This window comes from Archocentrus centrarchus, unplaced genomic scaffold (assembly GCF_007364275.1).
Source record: "Archocentrus centrarchus isolate MPI-CPG fArcCen1 unplaced genomic scaffold, fArcCen1 scaffold_38_ctg1, whole genome shotgun sequence".
Classification (NCBI taxonomy): domain Eukaryota; kingdom Metazoa; phylum Chordata; class Actinopteri; order Cichliformes; family Cichlidae; genus Archocentrus; species Archocentrus centrarchus.
Window position 1 is genome coordinate 121942 of NW_022060265.1, and position 6000 is coordinate 127941.

Here is a 6000-nt window from a genome sequence, read left to right on the forward strand (position 1 = left end):
AGCTGCTCCATCCACCCTGTTTGTTTCACACAGGGAAACATCTGCAGTACGGAAGTTAAAATATGCTGATGAATTGTTAAAATGAAAAATTATTTCTTATCCAATTACTTGGTTAATTGACGGAGTAATCAATTGAATACTTGATTACTAAAATAATCGATAGTTGCAGCCCTACTTGTATTCAGAAAGCCATAGTCAAACATTAGTTTTCAGCAGCAGTAGAGCTGAGAGAGGCCTTCAAGAATAAAAAACTACAGTTCCCAGCAAGATGATGTCACTTCCTGTTGTTGCATTAAAAACGTGATCGTTTATGCTCACAACATGGTGGCTGATATTCAAATGTAGGAAATGCTTTTAGCAGCTGATTGTTAAAAAAATCTGGATTATGTTTTTGTTGTGTATGTTTTTTTTTTTAATGTGATTTCTGCAAACACAGTGGAAGGAAACGGCACTCTGGGATACATTAAATACTTGATATATAAATGTAACTTTTCTGGATTATATGCAAAAATAATCACTATCAATCTAATAAGGCCCGATTAAGAGTTCTGCATTGATCCTTTGTGCATAACTGAAAATCCTCTCTGAACCAAACCTGACATGCACCTCAAGAAATGGAACTACACGTCCACAAAGACTGATCACTGCCTAGGCTTCAGAGGTGCTTTCCAGTAACATCTTAGGTCCCATCACTCAATTAACAAGTGGGAGCAGCATTTAGTGGTTAGCATTAGCTTACTAATTAGTATTAGCGTTAGCGCTGGGCTGAAAAATATTTCTTGCTAGAACCCTGAAGTTACCATGGCTACCAGTGACAGCAGATAAGTAAGCTGTTTCTCCGCCATTAGTACATTGAGCTAATGGTGACCAGATCGATCCTACTATTGATAATATTAACACCAACTTTGGTATTGGTATTGATCAATATCAGTATAATGAGATCGATACTTTGGCTTCAGTTTCTCTCCTGTATGCAGTGCTGCGGTTTCATCAAAGATGCGAGCTGACTGTCTAAGTGTCGCTCCTGTCACAGCACAGAGCACTTTGCTCCTCCCCTCCCCACAGTGGTTTGTTATACTGTCACGTGACACATAACATATTTTACTTGGGAAAAAAGGAATTTGCTATGAAACATTTAAAGCTAATTTAAATTTAAATTTGTACAGCCTGTTTATTTAAGAAAAAAAATCTAGAAAATTAATGAATGAAGGGACATTTTTATTACATTTTGTATTATACTTTCTGAACAATCTACCTGGAAAAAAAGTTTGCATTTGTTCTTGAGTGATGATTTTGTACATTTCATTTATGAAAGAAAAAAAAATCTAGATATGGGTAAAATTGCTTTGTTAATGTTCTATTGTTTCAGAACAATAACTTTTATTTTGAAAAAGTATTTTCTACTTACCTATAAACTTTGCCCAATTCTATCCTGGGTTTTAACTAATTAATGATCCAAAGGAAAAAAAAAAAATCTCAAACCAGTTAAACTTCATCAAAATTCTTTGTAATTATTAAAAAGTATCGGCATCAGTATCGGCGACACTGGCCCTGCATTCGCTCGGCATCGAATCGATACCAAATCTTGAAGTATCGTACACAACTACATTGAGCAGCATACACGAGGAGTGATTGACAGTGATTGACCCTCATCCTGGCTCTGACTGGTTGTTTTTGATTAGGAGCAATTCAGTGAGTAGGTGGAGGAGCTTGATTTTTTTCACAGATCATCGGTCTCATACTGTCCTGACCTGGTGACAGTTTTAAAAAATATGTAAAAAACTGATTTATAAAGTTACATACTGCAGCTTTAATCTGTATAAGAGAGAAACCTGTAGCTTTGGTTCTTACTTTCGATGATTGTTTTGCCACATTTAGCTATGTGGTTTTGAAATAACAACAATCTTTATAAAAATGTGCGCTATTTAAAACAACATAACTTTATGTATTGTTTATGAAAGGCAGAGAAAAGTTAAGACTATTGTGATGAACTATGAATAATTGTTTTAATTCTGTGAGAAATGATGGAAGTCACCCAGGAGTATTAAATAAAGATGGTTATATTTATTTCAGCTCTGAGTGTTTAATATTTAGGTGATTTTATGGGAATGTGGATCTTTCAGATCAATTTGAGAAGTGATTTTGATCATGTTTCACATTTTATTGTGTCATATAGCGGCACTGGTCTTGGTCTTGACTCGGTCTTGGACCCTAAAAGTCTCGGTCTCGTCTCGGTCTCGGGATAGGTGGTCTTGACTACAACACTGATCTTAACACAGCACAGCTGCAGACAGGCAAACAGCAGGCAAACAGCCATTAATATTAAACACTTATTATAAATGTTAACCTGGCTGGTGCACATGTTAACATTAGCCATTTAACTATTAGTAATTAGCCAGACTTTTTTGCTCAGTCGGGCCCTTGGACCTGACCATTTCCAGAGGAATGTCACTTTGTTTGTTAGGAATCACTGCAGTATAAAAAACCTGCCTCAAGGGACAAACTACAGCTGGGAGGTATACCGGTTCACACAGAAAGCTGGTCTTTATTTTCATTATGATATGAAATGTTCACGTACCGCGATGAGCGTGAACAGCCTAACCTACGTCCAGAACGTGCCTGGCTGTATTCAGAAGTGTTTCAGTGAGGACCCACTTCACTGTGGCACCACAACAACCACAGGCGTGCCTGCTCGTGTGTGCACAAATGTTCAGAGGCGAGAAAAAAGCAAAGCAAGTGTACAGGCTGCTGAAGGACGACCCCGAGGAATTCATAGCCAGGAGGAGGTTGTTTACCAATAACAGGTCAGACATATTTCAAATGCTGTGGAGCACACGCGATATCTGAACAAACTGCTTCAGCACGTTTCAGAGTAGCAGGAACACAGCAGAGAATCCATTTTAAATTGTATCATCAGGCACTCTGTTACTTCCAGCCCGTCACCAAAACACATTTCATCATATTTCTTTAACTGGATCTATTAAAAAAAGCCAAACAAAAGAGTTTAACAGGCATAAAAACAACAAGGTGATTTCCAAAGAGCTACTAGTTCAAAACTTAGCACATCTGAACACATACAGCCGGTTTCCCAGTCATGGATTAAGCATGGTCCTAGACTAAAAGGAAAAAGTCAATGAAGACCACAATAGGAAAAAGTATTTAGTCCAGGATTAGACAAAATCCCTGTATGGGAAACTGGACCAAAGTGTTCATTGTATCTTTAAATCATGTGAAGAAAGAAGTGGCAGGCCTAAAACCAGCTACAGTAATGAACAGTCTCTGATGATCCAGCACTTCAGGCAGCGCAAAACCGATCAAATTATGAACCCAGAAAAGTGCCGTTCATTTTTCAGTGTCTGAAGACTTCTGCACGGTACACATGTCATAAGACATCGTAAAAACAGCACTGTGATTGATGTTACTATTGGTACTGCTCTACTCTTTCTGAAAAAATACTGTTTTTTGGCTATTGCCTGCACCCTCCACTGTATCAGAGTCCACTCCTGAATGTCGGGAAACAGTTTGACATTGTAGTATCATATCAAGCCTCGTGGGGACAGACGTCCACGCCTGGTCTGTTTGGTAAACATCATGGATCTCTGTTAGATAAGGACTAAATGTATAAAGGATGGATATTCATAACTGTGCTAATGCCATGATCACTGTTGTTTATTAGTTCTTCCATCCATCCATTCTCCTCCACTCATCCTGTTCAGGGTCGCGGGGGGGCTGGAGCCTATCCCAGCTGTCACAGGGCGAGAGGCAGGGTACACCTGTACAGGTCATCAGCCTGTCACTAACACAGTGAGGCAGACAACCATTCACACCTGTGGACAATTTAGAGTGACAACTAATCTAACCCCAGTAACTGCATGTCTTTGGACTATGGGAGGAAGCCCACGCAGACACGGGGAGAACATGCAACACTCAGAGCAGTCTGGGCCGAGGTGGAATCGAACCCAGGCCTTGCAGATGTCATCCTAGCTGTGAGGCAGCAGTTCTTCACTGAGTCTTGATCGATCTTTTGGGTTCTGAGTGTCAGTGTAACAGGCAGAAAGTAAGCCGTGACTCAGGTGTGCTGTATGTATGTTAGAAACCTGCCAGCATTTACAAAGAGAATGATGAGCTTTCTGTGTGCGCCCTGGATCATAATCTCTGTGGTGTGACAGCGTCAAAGTGAGTTTCTGAATTTTGCACATTAACGTATTCCTGCTATGTTCACCTTCCTGCTGCGAGCTTCAGTTCTAGCTCATCCACACACGTGTTCTCTGAGGGGAGAAAGCCTCCTGTAAGATGACGTTCACCATCATGTTTTAACCCGAAAAATAAAGGCAGCTGTGAAGGCACGATAAGGTGAGGGATACATAGGCTCAGGTGAGAGTAAAGTCAGGTGTGTAACATTCATATCCACATGCTGACGCCAGTCCTGCCGGTTCCACTAATACAGACTGCGGCTGGAAATGAAATAAATATCTGGGACGGGATCCCGCCTCGTTCTTCCCCGCAGCACTGACACTAACCGTGGAGTGAAAGTGAAACTACGTCTCAGGTACCGAACCTGCGGACACGCTCAATGGCAGCAGGAAAGGTGATTTCAGGTGCCAGCATAGCACCGTGTGTAGGACGTACCCTCAGGTGTCGTTCTTGTAGTCGTGGAGTTGATTTTCACACAACCCCGAGAGGGTCTGCGTGTGTTTTCCACGAGCCCCGCTGCGTGGTGCGTAGCAATCCGCTCACGATGCAGGGCCTGCACCGCGGAGCGTGCTCCATTACCCGCTTCACACTCGACGGTAAACGCTTACACACCGGTGTAGAGTCCATAAACCGCACACGGCAGCCTACAGTGCGGTGAACTGAACGCTGTATTTATTCAGACACATGATGCTGCAAACCGGGAAATGCTGGCTCTCCCTAAACAGCCATTTTAGCTACTGTGGCTTTACCTCTACCACACCAGCTAACGTTCGCTACTGTGGAACAATCACGCTACGCGCAAAAGTCACGGTCCGATTTCCAGAGCACGTCTCATAAATACCTTTCACAGCGAGCGGACGTTGATCCTTCGGTGGAAAACCCCAAATCGTTTTCACTCCGATATTATTGACCTGCGTTCCGCCATCCGCAGCAACAGGAAACACTTCCGCCCGGGTTTTTCACAATAAAAGCAGTCTGTCCACTGATCTTATTTAAGAAAACATTTCCAGTGGTGAGTCACGTGCATTGTATTAAATCTCTGTTGCCAGAATCAACAAAAACTAAGCATTTTCCTCGGAAATATTTTTGTTGATAAACCGAAATGCGTCATTCAGAGCGTTAAGGCACAGTGAGGTCCTGAATCAGGTCCACCTGTTAAAGCAGCTCTCAGCAACTAGCATGATGGAGGAGGTGAGGGAAACATTCATCACTCACAAACTGGACTCCACTTACTTTTCTTCTTCTTCACTAGCACACAACCCTCACTCTTTCACACTAGAGCTTAAATTATTATTAACTGAGTCAAGAGATGGATCATCTCTCACAGGCTGTTGTATGTTGGCCTTAGATGCATCTAGTAACCCTGCAGAATTGTGGGGGTGGAAAACAATGAGTAGGCAATGGCCGAGGCCTGTGACAGCTATGGGCTGGTTCTTATATAGTGCTTTTCCACTCTACGTGAGCACAGCATGAGTCATTCACCCATATTCATACTCATACTCATATTCAAGGGCTTTCTATCTAACACACAATCCCACTGGGAGCAACTTGAAGTTCAGTCTGAGGCAGCCAGGGATCAAACCACCAACCTTCCAATTAGTTGATGACCCGCTCTACCTCCTGAGCCACAGACACCAATGTGGTCCTCAGCTGGTTGGGGTCATACTGAGAACACAGCTGCTGGGATGTTGCTACTGGAAATCATGAAGAAGTTAATAAGGGCAGTGGTACTGCACTAAGCTCAGAAAACACATCCTCGCTTCCATTTAATGGTTCCCTGACACATTTTTCATTATTAGCAGAGGA

General features: G+C 42.1%; 1 protein-coding gene across 1 annotated transcript in view; it reads right to left on the reverse strand.

Annotated features, from left to right (window-relative positions):
* Positions 1 to 5154, reverse strand: part of LOC115776826 (zinc finger protein 638-like) — a 28233-nt gene extending 23079 nt beyond the window's left edge. The window contains exon 1 of the mRNA XM_030724605.1: positions 5036 to 5154. The gene's annotated coding sequence lies outside the window, so the exon portion shown is untranslated. The remainder of the gene's footprint in view (positions 1 to 5035) is intronic.
* Positions 5155 to 6000: the final 846 nt, after the last annotated feature.